Raw genomic sequence first — 17,798 nt, forward strand, 5'->3', positions numbered from 1 at the left:
GGTTAGAATCTTATGGAAAATCTTGATGTAAAATGGTATCGAATTTTCTTGCAAATCCTGATTAGTACCCGTAATGCAATATATGTATCTCTTAACAAGAGATACAAAGATACATATTTTTTTGGTATTCTTTTATATATCTACTCGAGACACGTATTTTCAGTGTTATGTATTATTTTTTGTTTGCATTGACGTTTGGATGGTGTTTTTTATTTTATCAAAGTTTTATGCTTTTGAGTTTGTGCATAGGGAAGTTAGAAATTGAAAAATTATTTGCTCTTCACTTACTGATTCAAGTTAAACAGATTAATAAATTTGTTTAGGTTATTATTTTCCGCAAAGTTAAATGCATTGGATAGGGGTTGATATATTAGGTTAAATGTTTAGTATTTATTTGCGTGTGCTGATTGTTCAAGCCATGCCTTCAGGCTGAAGGCACGGACATGCACTAGTGTGTGTATGTGTGTGTGTGTGTGTGTGTATATATATACATATATATACAGTCAGGATTAAGTCAGGAGGTGTGGACCGGAGCTCCGGTCCGCACCTCCCTATTTCTCACATTTTTCGATTGAATTTCGATGATCCGAGCCGCTCAATGTGATCAGAACGTGATTTTAAGGGTACCCGCGAGAAATCAGCAAAAAAAATTACCGGGAATGGCTTGATCTGAGCAGTTTTTTCCTGAACCGTTCAAAAAAAAACTGCTCAGATCAAGCCCTTCCCGGTCATTTTTTTTGCTGATTTCTCGCGGGTACCCTTAAAATCACGTTCTAAACACATTGAGCGGTTCGGATCATCGAAATTCAATCGAGAAATGACGGGTGCGGACCGTAAAGGTGTGGATTTGATCCGAACTGTATATATATATATATATATATATATATATATATATATATATATATATATATATATATATATATATTAGGGCAGTTCCGGGAACATCTATAAAAACATCTAAAAAAATATCTCATAGTTCATAATCAAATTTTGATGATCTGATCCTCTCAATGTGATCATAAAGTAATTTTAAAGATACTCGCGAGAAATTAGCAAAAAAAATGCCCGAAAAAGGTTTAATCTGAGCAGTTTTTAGTTCAGATTTTATGAACGGTTCAATTAAAAACTGCTGAAAACATGCACTTCCCTGTAGTTTTTTTTTTAACCGATTTCTCACAGGTACCCTTAAAATCACGTTCTACATATATTGAGCGCGATTCGGATAATTAAAATTTGATCAAAAACTATGGAATTGAAATTTGGGGTGATTTTTTAGATGTATCTTGAACCGATTCGTATGTGTGTTTGTGTATATATATATATATATACACACACACACACACACGTTTTATTTGAAATGAGGGAATCCTTATTTTAGTTAAAATATGGACCCCCCTTTTCCAATCGAATTTCGATGATTCGAGTCACTCAATGTCTTCAGAACGTGATTTTAAAGGTACTCGTGAGAAATCGTCAAAAAAAATGACCGGGAAGGGCTTCATCCGAGCAATTTTGAACAGTTTTTATTGAAAGGCTCAAATAAAAACTGCTCAAATCAAGCTCTTTTCGGTCATTTTATTTGTAAATTTCTCGTGAGTACCTTAAAATCTTATTTTGATCACATTGAGCGGCTCGGATTATCGAAATTCGATCGAAAAAGGGGAGAAATTGGGAGGTATGACCCCCTCATGTGAGCGGCTCGGATCATTTTAACTAAAACCTGGTTCCTATCCACACATCTTTCCATCCGCACCCGTCCGCACCTCTCCTTTTCCGATCGAATTTCAATGATCTAAGCTGCTCAATATGTTCAGAACGTGATTTTAAAAGTACCCGTTACAAATCGGCAAAAAAAAAACACCGGTAAGGGCTTGATTTGAGCAGTTTTTTATTGAACTATTTAATAAAATACGAACAAAAACTGTTCGGATGAAACCCTTCCCGATTATTTTTTTGTCGATTTCTCGTAGGTACCTTTAAAATCATGTTCTGATCACATTGAGCGGCTCGAATCATCGAAATTCCATCGAAAAAGGGGAGGTGCGGACGGTGCGTACGGGAAGGGGTGTAGACTTGATCCGAGACTATATATATATATATATAGTCTCCTTCTCCTAAGGACCACCTTATTTTAATAAAATAAGGACCTCCATTTTTCGATCAAATTTTGATGATCCGAGCCGCTCAATGTATTCAGAACGTGATTTTAAGGGTACCCGCGAGAAATCAGGAAAAAAAAAACCGGGAAGGGCTTCATCCGAGCAGTTTTTGTTATGTTTTTATCAAACGGTTCAAATAAAAACTGCTCAAATCAAGCCCTTCCCGGTCATTTTTTTTGCCGATTTCTCGCAAGTACCCTTAAAATCACGTTCTGAACAATTGAGCGGATCGGATCATCGAAATTCAATTGAAAAATGAGAGAAATTGGGAGGTCCTTATTTGAAAATAACTATATCTATATATATGTATATATACAGTCCGGATCCCATAAGGGATGCCTTACGGCCTTACCGTGTGAGACTCCCTTTTTCTAAGCCTATTTCAACGATCCGAGTCGCTCAAAGTGTGCAAAATGTGATTTTAAAGGTATCAACTAGAAATCAGCAAAAAAAATGATCGAGAAGGGTTTGATCTGAGCAATTTTTTACTGAACCGTTTAATAAAAAGCTGTTAGGATAAAGCATTTCTAGATTTTTTTTTTTTTTGTTGATTTCCCGCGTGTACCTTTAAAATCACATTCTGATCACTTTAAGTGACTCGGATCATCAAAATTGACTCGAAAGAAGGGATTCCCTTATGGTGCTACCGTGCGGGATCCCTTATGGAATCCGGATTGTATATATATAGACACACACACATAGACAAGATTTCAAATAAGGGCGCCCTTACTGTATTAAGTTAACGACATCTCTTTTCCGACCAATTTGCGATGATCCGAGCCGCTCAATATATTTAGAACGTGATTTTAAGGGTACCCACGAGAAATTAAAAAAAAAAGACCAGAAAGGGTTTGATCCGAGCAGTTTTTGTTTGTATTTTATCAAATGGTTCAAATAAAAATTGCTCAAATCAAGCCATCCCGGTCATTTTTTTTGCTAATTTCTTGCAGGTATTTTTAAAATCACGTTTTGAACACATTGAGCGGTTTGGATAATCAAAATTTAATCGGAAAACATGAGAGCGCCCTTACTTGAAGGAGACTATATATATATATATATATATGGTGGCCCCATTCTAAATAAAATGCGAAGGTCCCATTTTTTCAATTTTTTTGATCAAATTTCAATGATCCGAGTTGCTCAATGTGTTTAGAACGTGATTTTAAGAATATTCACGTGAAATCAACAAAAAAATAATGATCGAGAAGAACTTGATTTGAGCAGTTTTTATTTGAACCGTTTGATAAAATACAAACAAAAATTGCATATATATAAACACACACACAAACACACACACACACACATATAAGGAACGGTTCCAGGGACCCTTAAATAAACCTCTAAAAAAACTCTCTAAATCTTAATCTCATAATTCGTGATCAAATTTTGATGATTTGAGCCGCTCAATGTGTTCAGAACGTGATTTTAAGGGTGCTCGCAGGAAATTGGCAAAAAAAATAATCGGAAAGGGCTTGATTTGAGCAGTTTTTTACTAAACCGGTCAATAAAGTTCAACAAAAAAATGTTCCGATGAATCATTTTTCAGTCATTTTTTTTTGCCGATTTCTCACAGTTACCTTTAAAATCACTTTCTAATTACATTGAACGACTCGAATCATCAAAATTCGATCGGAAACTTAAGGGGGGGGGGGGTTAGAGGTTTTTTTAAGGGTCTCCGGAACCGCCCGATATATAAAATACCTCTAAATCTCCCTCCCCCCCCCCCCCACCCCCAATCTCAATTCTTGATCGAATTTTGATGATCCGAGCCGCTTAATATAATTAGAATGTGATTTTAAAGGTAATTGGGAGAAATCAGCAAAAAAAATGACCGAAAAGGGCTTTATCCGAACAGATTTTTATTGAACTTTATTGACCGATTTAGTAAAAAACTGCTCAAATCAAGCCCTTTCCGGTTATTTTTTTTGCTAATTTTCCGTGGGCACCTTTAAAATCATGTTCTGAATACATTGAGTGGCTCAGAACATCAAAATTTGATCGGAAACTATAAGATTAAGATTTAGAAGACTTTTTTTGAGATTTTTTTAAGGGTCCCCAGAACCGTCCCGTATATCGGAGCGGTTCCGGGGACCCTTAAAAAAACCTCTAAAAAGGCCCCCCCAAGTTTTCGATCGAATTTTGATGATTCGAACTGCTTAATGTAATCAAAACGTGATTTTAAGACTAACTGTGAGAAATCTGCAAAAAAATGACCGGAAAAGGCTTCATCCGCACATAATTTAATTGAACTTTATTGAACGGTTTAGTAAAAAATTGCTCAAATCAAGCACTTCCTGGTTTTTTTTTTTGCCAATTTTCGGCGTGAATCCTTAAAATCACGTTCTGAACATATTGAGCGGTTCAGATCATCAAAATTTGATCGGGAACTATGAGATTAAGATTTAGAGGACTTTTTTTGAGATTTTTTTAAGGGTCCCCAGAATCGTCCCGTATATCGGGGTGGTTCCGGTGACCCTTAAAAAAACCTCTAAAAAAACCTCTCCAAGTTTTCGATCGAATTTTGATGATTCGAACTGCTTAATGTAATCAAAACGTGATTTAAGAGTAACTGTGAGAAATCAGCAAAAAAATGATCGGGAAGGGCTTCATCCGAATAGATTTTAATTGAACTTTATTGAACGGTTTAGTAAAAAACTGCTCAAATCAAGCACTTTTCGGTTATTTTTTTTGCCAATTTTTCGCGTGAATCCTTAAAATCACGTTCTGAACATATTGAGTGGTTCAGATCATCAAAATTTGATCGGAAACTATGAGATTAAGATTTGGAGGGTTTTTTTAGAGTTTTTTTTAAGGATCCCCTAAGGGATCCCAGACAGAGTGTTTCGTGCGAACTATGTTTTAACCGTTGGATCGGATTTTCAATGGTCCATATTTTAATGAAGTTTTTTCGAATAAAAGTTAATTATGACCGGTCATAAACCATCCATAGATCTGGACCATTGAAAACATAATCCAATTGTTGAGACGCGAGGTCTGCACGAAACGCTCCAACTGGGATCCCTTACGTGATCCGGACTGTATATACAGTCCTTATCTTGTGAGGGATCCTGAACGGTAAAACCGTGCGGACCTCGCTTTTTCGATCAAATTTCGATGATTCGAGCCACTCAAAGTGATCAGAACGTGATTTTAAGGGTACTCAAGAGAAATCACCAAAAAAATAATTGAGAAGGGCTTGATCGGAGCAGTTTTCATTGAACGGTTCAATAAAAAATTGCTCAAATCAAGCCATTTTCGGTCATTTTTTTGCTAATTTCTTGCGGGTATAATCTTAAAATCATGTTCTGCACACTTTGAATGACTCGGATCATCGAAATTTGCTCGGAAAATGAGAGTTCCGCACTATAGGACCGTAAGGGATCCCTCACTGGATAATTTGTGTACACACACACACACACCAACCTTCACATAAGGGTGCCCTTAACTTGTTAAAATGTGGATCTCTCATTTTTCGATCAAATTTTGATGATCCGAGTCGTTCAATGTGTTAAGAACGTGATTTTAAGGGTCTCCTATATATAATATAGGAGTTGGTTTTCCTCACACAAAAGTTGGCACAAGTTTTCTGACTGACTTATTTTGGAGTCCCACGCAATTAATCGGAACCATTTAATTTGTTTAAAACGTAATTTTAAGAGTTTTCGTAAAAAAATCAACTCATTTGAATATCGGTAAGTACTTGATAAACGAGTTAAACTAAAGCTGCTATAACGGAGTAAGTTGGAATGTGAGCAGTAAGAAACGACATGGAGAGTCACTTCCGTCCATACATTAGAACTAGAAACAAAACGAGCAATCTTAGAAAGATGTTAAGCTACCCGTTAGTGGTTCAAGGCTTTAACCTAATCCCCTAGTTAAAATTCAAAGAAACGGAAATGCTACGATGACAACATTTTGCTACAACATCTTTACAACGAGTCAGTAGGCCCAACCATTTTACAGCAAAAAAAAAATTACTCTCTCTCTCTTATTCTCTCTCCCCCTGTCCAACCCCAAATCGTTCAACCCAAAATTATTTTCCCCAAATCGTCTCTCTCTCTCTTTCTCTCTCTCTCAAAACTCTAATTGTTCAATCCAAAATCAGTTCTGTAATGATCCTGAATTTTAGTCAATAAAAATTTCGTTAAGTATTTGAATTTTATTTGCATTACTTATTTTCTCTTGAGTGACTATATGATTCTTGTTAATTTTCGTCGTAGTTAAAATTTTGGTCTCGACTAAAAACCTTACGTGACCAATTTAGTTAATTTCCAACCGACTAGTTGGAGAAACCGAGCAACCAACTCGCCTAGTTATTAGATGAACCTTTTGGACCTTTTGAAACTTTTGAACCTTTTGCCTTTACCTATTGGTCTATAATGGTTAGGGTAATCTTTGTCCATTGAACAATAGGCCCCCCATTTAAATATTTTGGTAAAGTACAAGATATAGTATTTTAATGGTGTATGTTCACATGTGCAAAGTACATTTATTCTTTGTTTATTGGGGATTCTCCCACCCCTCCATTATCTATTGGATAATAATCACAAGGGTAATTTTCGTCCATTGGATAATAAATTTTTTATTATAAAAGTACATGTAGTCTTTCAAAAATCTTATTTTAAAATAAAAGGTACTTGTACTCTTTTGTCCATTGGTTATTAACCGCAAGGGAAATTATTATCCATTGGGCAATAACCGTTAGGGAAGTTAGTAACCCTTGGATAATAGAGTTTTTTGACCAAATAAAGTACCGATGTGACTAGAAAACTTTCCAATAAAGTTGATTTGACTAGTCAACCTTTCCAATCCTAGAAATTTCTTATTTATTTTCTTTTATTAATTTAGTTTTATTCTTTGTCCATTAGACAATAAAAGTTAGGGAACTATTATCCATTGGATAATAGAAACCCAATTCTTTATATTAAATGGGTTTAATGAAAGATTTGAACAAAATACTATTATAGACTTTTATAAAAATTCTTTAAAGTACTTTTTGATTATTTTACTATAAAAGTTTCCTAGTAGCTATTATCCATTGGACAATAAATGTTAAGGGGTTTATTATCCATTGGGTAAAAGAGTTATTCTTTCAACTAATCATTTTTCCTAAATTCCAATGTGATGAAATACCAATATTTTAATTTGAAAATACTTATTAGCATTAGTAGCCTTTAAGGCCTAAGATTTTTAAAAGTACCCTTAATATTATTTCGTATTGGGGTTTTGTACCCAATTGGATTAATTTATTGGGGAGTTGATCTTCCTAGAGTACATTAGTACACTAGTTTTATTTATTTAATGGGACATGTGCCTTATTGGAATTCTTTATTGGGTATTTGATTTGGAAAATCTTGTACTTTCTTATTCTTTCTTGTTATATATATATATATATATATATATATATATATATATATATATGTGTGTGTGTGTGTGTGTGTGTGTGTGTGTGTACTTGAGAGAGAGAGAGAGAGAGAGACAGAGAGAGAGAGAGAGAGGGAGAGGGAGAGGGAGAGAGAGAGAGAGAGAAGGAAGAAAGGAGGAAGATGGGTTGTACCTTGACTTGACCTTCCTCATCCTTTCAAATCCATGGGTGAATCTTCCTTCCTAGCTAAGAAACTAGCCCTCCATTAACCTCCATTGTACTTCTATATTTGTTTTAGACAAAATCTTATACCATTGTCTCCAAATCTTCCAACAAATCTTCCATAATCCATCCAAGGTACACCATTTAGCCATGCAAGCCTAGGGTTAGCCTCTGACCTTCCATGAGTGCTTGACAAGTGTCAAAAAATTGAAGAATGAGAGAGAGAGGGGGGCCAGCCATGAAGAGAGGAGAGAGAGCCAAGATTTTGCCTATAAATAGCAAGCCATTCCAAGCTTTGAACTCACACCTTCACCTAGCAACTTCTCTCTCTAGAAAAATCTTGTTCTTTCTTTTGTTCTTCATGTTCTTGAGTTGTTCTTGAGTTCTTCAAAAAACTCAACCTAAGCCGCCACTAAACCGCCACTCGACCACCCTTCGATCCAAAAAGTAGAGTAGTGTTAGTCAAGTAGAAGTTTCGAGAGAAACCTTTCTCTTTCGAAGCTACCGGAGACCGCCGTAGGAAGTTATTCCGTCCGATAGCCGACGTACCTTCCGTAGCCGACTACCGCCAAGAAGTAAGGTAGAACCTCTTGTTCCCTAACTCTACGTATAGAACCGTATGTTAGAAAGGAAATCCTTACTTACTTCCTATTTATTTACTTACTCAAGTATAAAGTAGGTTATCTTTATTTACGTACTTATCGTTTGTTTAGAAATATTTGTATTTTGATCTTTAAAGATGATTATGAGTAGGCATGTATGAATTGCTTGTATTACTTGTGGTGTGATTAAGCATAAGTGATTTCAATCCAAAGACGTCCGTACATGTGGCGTTGTGCTTTGAATAAAGCATAAGTGATACACTCCAAGGGCGTCCGTACATGTGGCGTTATGCTATAAATGCTGACTTAGCATGATAAGTAGTATAGAATTGGATGATTTTGTTGGAATGTTTCATGCTTACTTTTATCCCACCGCGGAGTCTTTGTATGTAAACGAGACATTAGAATCGGGAAAGTAGAAACATGACACCTAGGGTGTGGTTAATGAAAGGAAATGTTTTTTGAGGAAGAAAATATTTTGAAATTACATAATGACCGGTTTTGGGTGGCATTATGTGAGTTGTGTGCGTGTGTAAAAGACGTGTTTTGAAAAGGTTTTGAATTTTCGAAAACCGCAATGTGGCCGGACGTGGTAGCCCATTGTGTGGTGTGTGTTGAAAAACCCAATGAGAACCCGGAGCGGCGGAATCATTGTGGGGATACTCGGGAACCCGGAGCGGCGAAACAGAGGTTTTTAGATTTCAAAAACGCCAAATGGGAACCCGGAGCGGCGGAACCATTGTGGAAATACTCGGGAACCCGGAGCGGCGGAACCGAGGGTTTTAAATTGTGTGCGTTCCCATGGGAACCCGGAGCGGCGGAACCATGGTGAGGTATAGCTTGGTTATCCGCGGTACGGAGCCAATGCAAATATTTTTGTGTGCCAATGGGAACCCGGCGCGGCGGAACCATTGTGGGAATACTCGGGAACCCGGAGCGGCGGAACCGGGGGTTTTAAATTGTGTGCGTTCCCATGGGAACCCGGAGCGGCGGAACCTTGGTGAGGTATAGCTTGGTTATCCGCGGTACGGAGCCAATGCAAATATTTTTGTGTGCCAATGGAAACCCGGCGCGGCGGAACCATTGTGAGGATACTCGGGAGACCGGCGCGGCGGAACCGAGGTTGGGTGTGTGTGTGCCAATGGGAACCCGGGACGGCGGAACCATTGTGAGGATACTCGGGAGTCCGAAACGGCGGAACCGAGGTTGGGTGTGTAGCTTGGTTATCCGTGGTACGGAGCCAATGCAAATGATTTTGAAAGGTTGGGTGTGTTAAACAAATGTTTTTGAAAGATAGTTTTGTAAATGAAAATAATGACACAGTCTACGATGAGTCGCGTAGGAGAAACAAAGAAAATCTTGGACACCAATGATAGTTGATTAACGAATGTGGATGTGTCATTGTTAGCTGTGTATACATGTATCATGTGGAAAACGATGGTTGTTTAACCTGTTGTTCGTAAGTTATGGGTTAGCGGGTCTGGGATTGTCCTGCTGAGCTTTTGTAGCTCACGGTGTTACCTTTTTGGTGACCCTGACATATTATATCGGTGGTGACGCTGGTATAATGTGTCAGATTTTGTAGATGATCAGGGTAAGCAGATCACCATGGAGGCTTTTGGAGCTGAGGAGCTGGCAAGAATGGAGGAGCTGAGGAGCTGTAGTTAGGAACCCTAAAATCTCCCTCCATTTATGTAAATATTGAACTCTTGTGGGAGTTTTATTGTAATAAGAGCCAGACTCTATTTTGAGGTTTTCAATGAAATCGTCTTTTTAACGTACCCAAAATTCGGGGCGTTACAACTTGGTATCAGAGCTTTAGGTTCAAAAGCTCGGTCATGGGTAGAATGGGTAGAACCACGAGATAAGTTTGACCGTTGCACGAACGTGAATTGAGTTTAAGTTTACCGTTCCAAATTGGGTGGAATTCTGTCAAAACAATCTTCGGATTGAAGCAAGGCACGGAAATTGGCAGTACGGCCAAGCTGGGAATTTTCGAACAATTGGATGATGACTTAAATCAAGAATCAAAAGTTGAACATAGATTCAAATCTTCTTAAGTGATTACCCTGTCGTAGGATATTCCTAATTGAGGTTGAAACCTTTCCTTGTAGATGAAACACCTAGTTGATCTTTTAGCAGAAGCCTATCAACCCAGAAATACCATATAAATCTTGACAGCCCAAAAGTTGGAGGATCCCGACTTTATTGCCGCTGTACTTAAAGAAAAGAGAGATTTCCAAAGAGTGCAGCAGAATACCCCTATTCCCGTCGAAAAGGACCCTTGGTTCTATGTGATGTTTCCTATCCTGTCTGCCTTCCATGAGTATTTTGGTGTTTTACCCCCGATGGAGAACTTTGAGGTTAGAGTTAAGGAGGAAGAAGTCAATGGTGATGAGGACACCAATGAGCTGACCAAAGAGGAAAACCATACGGAGGAAGAGGATCTCGAAGAGGACGAGGCCCTAGAAGGTCCGTGAAGGCCAAAGAGATTGCTTAGGCGTGCATAGAATAAATCTAGTAACCGTTGTAATCCTTCGGGATGTAGGGTGTTAAGGATTAGGACCGTCTCAACTTGTAGTAGGAATTCTTGTTCTAATCTATTTGTTTTGTAGTAGAACTCTATGTTTATGTTGTAATTATATGCTTATGTTGTATGATGTTTTTATCTATGAAAAACCTGCTTTATTTTTAAAGAGTACCGTTGCATACTATTTGACCCTTAGAAGGAAGCGCCTTTTTCAAAAGGGAAATCGATTCGGTAGACTAAACCTTCCCCTTCCAATTACTTCTTGTAGATGGTGAGCCGACGCGGTGGACTAGGACACGATAACGGAGAACCCTCGAACGCGAACCCCGACCTAGCCCAAATTATGCAAGCGTTCATAGCTGCCTTGAACGCCAACCGCCAAAACCAAAACCACGATGATGGACCTATGACCCGAACCCGAGCGATGAACGAGTTCTGCAAACGTCGACCCCCGACCTTCAACGGAGATCCTAACCCTACCATAGCTGAAGCCTGGCTGAAAGAAATCAAGGTGATCCTGGACACCTTGGAGATCACCCGAAACGGAGACCGTGTGGCTTTAGCCTCTTACCAGCTGAAGGGAGAAGCCCGCTATTGGTGGGATCTGATGGAGGCAACCCATGACGTCGACACCTTGACCTTTGCCGAGTTTGAAACCCTATTCCTCGACAAATACTTCCCTACACCCCTTCGCCAAGCCAAGGAGCAAGAATTTATGAACCTGAAACAAGGGACGATGACCGTGACCCAGTACGCGGCCAAATTTGAAGAGTTATCCCGTTACGCCCCAACCGCTGTGGCAACCGAAGACAGGAAGGCAAGAAGATTCGAGTGGGGGCTGACAACCGCTCGAAGGGCCGTAGTGGCACAAGCCTTTACCGCCTATAATGGTGTGGTTCAGTGTGCTCTCCGCCTGGAAAGCGAGGAGGCTGACTTCAAAACTCGATGGAGGAAGGCGACGGGCAATGCCGGTGGACCAATCCGAACCCAAACCCTCAGCGATAACCGTGGACCCTACTCCACCAAACCCTTTACCCCGTCTCAGAACCATCGACCCTGGAGAACTGCTAACCATGAAAGTGGCGAACCAAAGAGAGGTGGTAGAGACATAGCGACAGTTCAGTGTTTCAACTGCCAGGCTATGGGTCACTATAAGTGCGACTGCCCCTAACTTCAAAGGAATGGGAGCTTTGGAAATCAGGAAGCCCAACAACCTGAACAGGCCAGTTTTGTGAAGCAAAACCCTGGAGGCCCGCCGCAGCAGCAGAATGGGCAAAATAAGGGAAATCAGCCCATGGGAATCCAGCAAGGCACTGGAGGGCGTATCTTCGCACTACAGACTGAAGAAGCAAGCTGATTCGACAAGGACGTGCTAAGGATATGAGTTTGCATGATGATTTGGTAGAGATTTTGCGTTGGTAGTTACGGTGGAGACCTTACCAAAGGCGTACGACGAAGCAAACTGTTCGACGGCAGAAGCAACTTCAACCCCATCTCGTTAAGCAAGTGATGAAGCTTAATTCGATTGATGGTGACCTACTCCAAATTTTTAAGGGGGATAGTCGATGATTCCGAGACCAGTATAGCGACCTAGTCTAACCTGTAGCTGCGTGCCAATTTTGGGGACGAAATTGTTTTAAGGGGGATAGATTGTAACGACCCTGAATTTTGGTCAATAAAAATTTTGTTAAGTATTTGAATTTTATTTGCATTACTTATTTTCTCTTGAGTGACTATATGATTCTTGTTAATTTTCGTCGTAGTTAAAATTTTGGTCTCGACTAGAAACCCTACGTGACCAATTTAGTTAATTTCCAACCAACTAGTTGGAGAAACCGAGCAACCAACTCGCCTAGTTACTAGATGAACCTTTTGGACCTTTTGAAACTTTTGAACCTTTTGCCTTTACCTATTGGTCCATAATGGTTAGGGTAATCTTTGTCCATTGGACAATAGGCCTCCCATTTAAATATTTTGGTAAAGTACAAGATATAGTATTTTAATGGTGTATGTTCACATGTGCAAAGTACATTTATTCTTTGTTTATTGGAGATTCTCCCACCCCTCCATTATCCATTGGATAATAATCACAAGGGTAATTTTCGTCCATTGGATAATAAATTTTTTATTATAAAAGTACATGTAGTCTTTCAAAAATCTTATTTTAAAATAAAAGGTACTTGTACTCTTTTGTCCATTGGTTATTAACCGCAAGGGGAATTATTATCCATTGGGCAATAACCGTTAGGAAAGTTAGTAACCCTTGGATAATAGAGTCTTTTGACCAAATAAAGTACCGATGTGACTAGAAAACTTTCCAATAAAGTTGATTTGACTAGTAAACCTTTTCAATCCTAGAAATTTCTTATTTATTTCCTTTTATTAATTTGGTTTTATTCTTTGTCCATTGGACAATAAAAGTTAGGGGAACTATTATCCATTGGATAATAGAAACCCAATTCTTTATATTAAAAGGGTTTAATGAAAGATTTGAACAAAATACTATTATAGACTTTTATAAAAATTCTTTAAAGTACTTTTTGATTATTTTACTATAAAAGTTTCCTAGTAGCTATTATCCATTGGACAATAAATGTTAAGGGATTTATTATCCATTGGGTAAAAGAGTTATTCTTTCAACTAGTCATTTTTCCTAAATTCCCATGTGATGAAGTACCAATATTTTGATTTGAAAATACTTATTAGCCTTAGTAGCCTTTAAGGCTTAAGATTCTTAAAAGTACCCTTAATATTATTTTGTATTGGGGTTTTGTACCCAATTGGATTAATTTATTGGGGAGTTGATCTTCCTAGAGTACATTAGTACACTAGTTTTATTTATTTAATGGGACATGTGCCTTATTGGAATTCTTTATTGGGTATTTGATTTGGAAAATCTTGTACTTTCTTATTCTTTCTTGTTTTATATATATATATATATGCGTGTGTGTGTGTGTGTGTGTGTGTGTGTGTACTTGTGGGAGAGAGAGAGAGAGAGAGAGAGAGAGAGAGAGAGAGAGAGAGAGATTGCCGAGAGAGAGAGGGAGAGGGGAGCCGAGAGAGAGAGAGAGGGAGAGGGAGAGAGAGAGAAAGAGAGAAGGAAGAAAGGAGGAAGATGGGTTGTACCTTGACTTGACCTTCCTCATCCTTTCAAATCCATGGGTGAATCTTCCTTCCTAGCTAAGGAACTAGCCCTCCATTAACCTCCATTGTACTTCTATATTTGTTTTAGACAAAATCTTTTACCATTGTCTCCAAATCTTCCAACAAATCTTCCATAATCCATCCAAGGTACACCATTTAGCCATGCAAGCCTAGGGTTAGCCTCTGACCTTCCATGAGTGCTTGACAAGTGTCAAAAAATTGAAGAATGAGAGAGAGAGGGGGGCCAGCCATGAAGAGAGGAGAGAGAGCCAAGATTTTGCCTATAAATAGCAAGCCACTCCAAGCTTTGAACTCACACCTTCACCTAGCAACTTCTCTCTCTAGAAAAATCTTGTTCTTTCTTTTGTTCTTCATGTTCTTGAGTTGTTCTTGAGTTCTTCAAGAAACTCAACCTAAGCCGCCACTAAACCGCCACTCGACCACCCTTCGATCCAAAAAGTAGAGTAGTGTTAGTCAAGTAGAAGTTTCGAGAGAAACTTTTCTCTTTCAAAGCTACCGGAGACTGCCGTAGGAAGTTACTCCGTCCGATAGCCGACGTACCTTCCGTAGCCGACTACCGCCAAGAAGTAAGGTAGAACCCCTTGTTCCCTAACTCTACGTATAGAACCGTATGTTAGAAAGGAAATCCTTACTTACTTCCTATTTATTTACTTACTCAAGTATAAAGTAGGTTATCTTTATTTACGTACTTATCGTTTGTTTAGAAATATTTGTATTTTGATATTTAAAGATGATTATGAGTAGGCATGTATGAATTGCTTGTATTACTTGTGGTGTGATTAAGCATAAGTGATTTCACTCCAAAGACGTCCGTATATGTGGCGTTGTGCTTTGAATAAAGCATAAGTGATACACTCCAAGGGCATCCGTACATGTGACGTTATGCTATAAATGGTGACTTAGCATGATAAGTAGTATAGAATTGGATGATCTTGTTGGAATGTTTCATGGTTACTTTTGTCCCACCGCGGAGTCTTTGTATGTAAACGAGACACGAGAATCGGGAAAGTAGAAACATGACACCTAGGGTGTGGTTAATGAAAGGAAATGTTTTTCGAGGAAGGAAATATTTTGAAATAACATAATGACCGGTTTTGGGTGGCATTATGTGAGTTGTGTGCGTGTGTAAAAGACGTGTTTTGAAAATGTTTTGAATTTTCGAAAACCGCATTGTGGCCGGACGTGGTAGCCCATTGTGTGGTGTGTGTTGAAAAACCCAATGAGAACCCGGAGCGGCGGAATCATTGTGGGGATACTCGGGAACCCGGAGCAGCGGAACTGAGGTTTTTAGATTTCGAAAACCCCAAATGGGAACCCGGAGCGGCGGAACCATTGTGGGAATACTCGGGAACCCGGAGGGGCGGAACCGAGGGTTTTAAATTGTGTGCGTTCCCATGGGAACCCGGAGCAGCGGAACCATGGTGAGGTATAGCTTGGTTATCCGCGGTACGGAGCCAATGCAAATATTTTTGTGTGCCAATGGGAACTCGGCGCGGCGGAACCATGGTAAAGTATAGCTTGGTTATCCGCGGTACGGAGCCAATGCAAATGTTTTTGTGTGCCAATGGGAACCCGGCGCGGCGGAACCAAGGTTGGGTGTGTAGCTTGGTTATCCGCGGTACGGAGCCAATGCAAATATTTTTGTGTGCCAATGGGAACCCGGCGCGGCAGAACCATTGTGAGGATACTTGGGAACCTGGCGCGGCAGAACCAAGGTTGGGTGTGTAGCTTGGTTATCAGCGATACGGAGCCAATGCAAATATTTTTGTGTGCCAATGGGAACCCGGCGCGGCGGAACCATTGTGGGAATACTTGAAAACCCGGAGCGGCAGAACCGAGGGTTTTAAATTGTGTGCGTTCCCATGGGAACCCGGAGCGGCGGAACCATGGTGAGGTATAGCTTGGTTATCCGCGGTACGGAGCCAATGCAAATATTTTTGTGTGCCAATGGGAACCCGGCGCGGCGGAACCATTGTGAGGATACTCGGGAGACCGGCGCGGCGGAACCGAGGTTGGGTGTGTGTGTGCCAATGGGAACCCAGGACGGCGGAACCATTGTGAGGATACTCGGGAGTCCGAAACGGCGGAACCGAGGTTGGGTGTGTAGCTTGGTTATCCGCGGTACGGAGCCAATGCAAATGATTTTGAAAGGTTGGGTGTGTTAAACAAATGTTTTTGAAAGATAGTTTTGTAAATGAAAATGATGACACAGTCTACGATGAGTCGGGTAGGAGAAAAAAGAAAATCTTGGACACCAACGATAGTTGATTAACGAATGTGGATGTGTCATTGTTAGCTGTGTATACATATATCATGTGGAAATCGATGGTTGTTTAACCTGTTGTTCGTAAGTTATGGGTTAGCGAGTATGGGATTGTCCTGCTTAGCTTTTGTAGCTCATGGTGTTGCCTTTTTGGTGACCCTAACATATTATATCGGTGGCGACGTTAGTATAATGTGTCAGATTTTGTAGATGATCAGGGTAAGCAAATCACCATGGAGGCTTTTGGAGCTGAGGAGCTGGCAAGAATGGAGGAGCTGAGGAGCTGTAGTTAGGAACCCTAGAATCTCCCTCCATTTATGTAAATATTGAACTCTTGTGGAAGTTTTATTGTAATAAGAGCCAGACTCTATTTTGAGGTTTTCAATGAAATCGTCTTTTTAACGTACCCAAAATTCGGGGCGTTACAAGTTCTCCCAAATCGTTACCAGTGAACAAAATCAAAAGTGAAAACAATAAAATCTTGAATTGGGGTTTAGTAAAATATCCACTCAATTTATAAACTTACAAAGGTCCAAGAAAAGGAAAATCACCCACCACAGCCACTGCCACAGCCACAGCCGACCCCCATCACCACCTTCGGCGACCACCTCCACCGAAGCACGGTCAAATTGCGAAAATCAAATCGCCCACCTCCGAAGCTCCATTGCCAAGGTCTCTCCTGATTTTCTCCATTTCTCTAACATGGAGAAAACTGAAAAAGCTCTAAATCAAAGAACATAATACAGATCAAGAAGGGGGGAAAGTCCTAAAATTAGAACACTATCAACCCTCAATCCCTAATTCAGAATATACATTAACTAAAGAGGAAAAGAGTTCGTAGAAGACACAAGTAGCGATAGTTTTAGTAACACTTGAAACAGGGATTAGGGCTCATAGAAAAACTGTGTGAGAAAGAGAGAGTGAGAGAGAGGCCTCAATGCTCGATCGAGAGAGATTGATCGATCAAGAGAGGGAGAGAGACGGACCTTGGTCGAAGTTCAAGCTCGTCGTCGGTGTCAGTGCAGTGGTGGTGGTTGCCTGAGGGCAGAGGCCTAGGAGTGGTCGCCAGAGTGAAGAAGACTGGTGGTGGTCGGCGGTGGTGGGATGGTGGCTGGGTTGGTACAACCTAGAGAGTTTTCTACTGTGTTTTTTTTATTTTTGAGTTTTCAAAATTTTTTTTTGGCTGGGTTAATCAGTGGGTCCCCTGAAGCTACCATGTCAATATGTAACAATGTTGTAGGTGTAGCAATACTGTGAAACTCAAATCCTCCATTTCATGAGAAATCTTAAAGCGAGGAACGTCATTCAAGGGAGAGATTATTCCATGCCCCCGGGGCATAGCCACGTGGTGCTCCGGGGCTTTCTGCACCACACATTTTAGTGTGGGGCATAGCCACGTGGTGCCCCGGGGCTTTCTGCACCACACATTTCAGTGTCCCACACTGAAATGTGTGGTGCAGAAAGCCCCGGAGCACCACGTGGCCCACACTGA

This window comes from Rhododendron vialii, chromosome 8a (genome assembly GCF_030253575.1).
Source record: "Rhododendron vialii isolate Sample 1 chromosome 8a, ASM3025357v1".
NCBI lineage: Eukaryota > Viridiplantae > Streptophyta > Magnoliopsida > Ericales > Ericaceae > Rhododendron > Rhododendron vialii.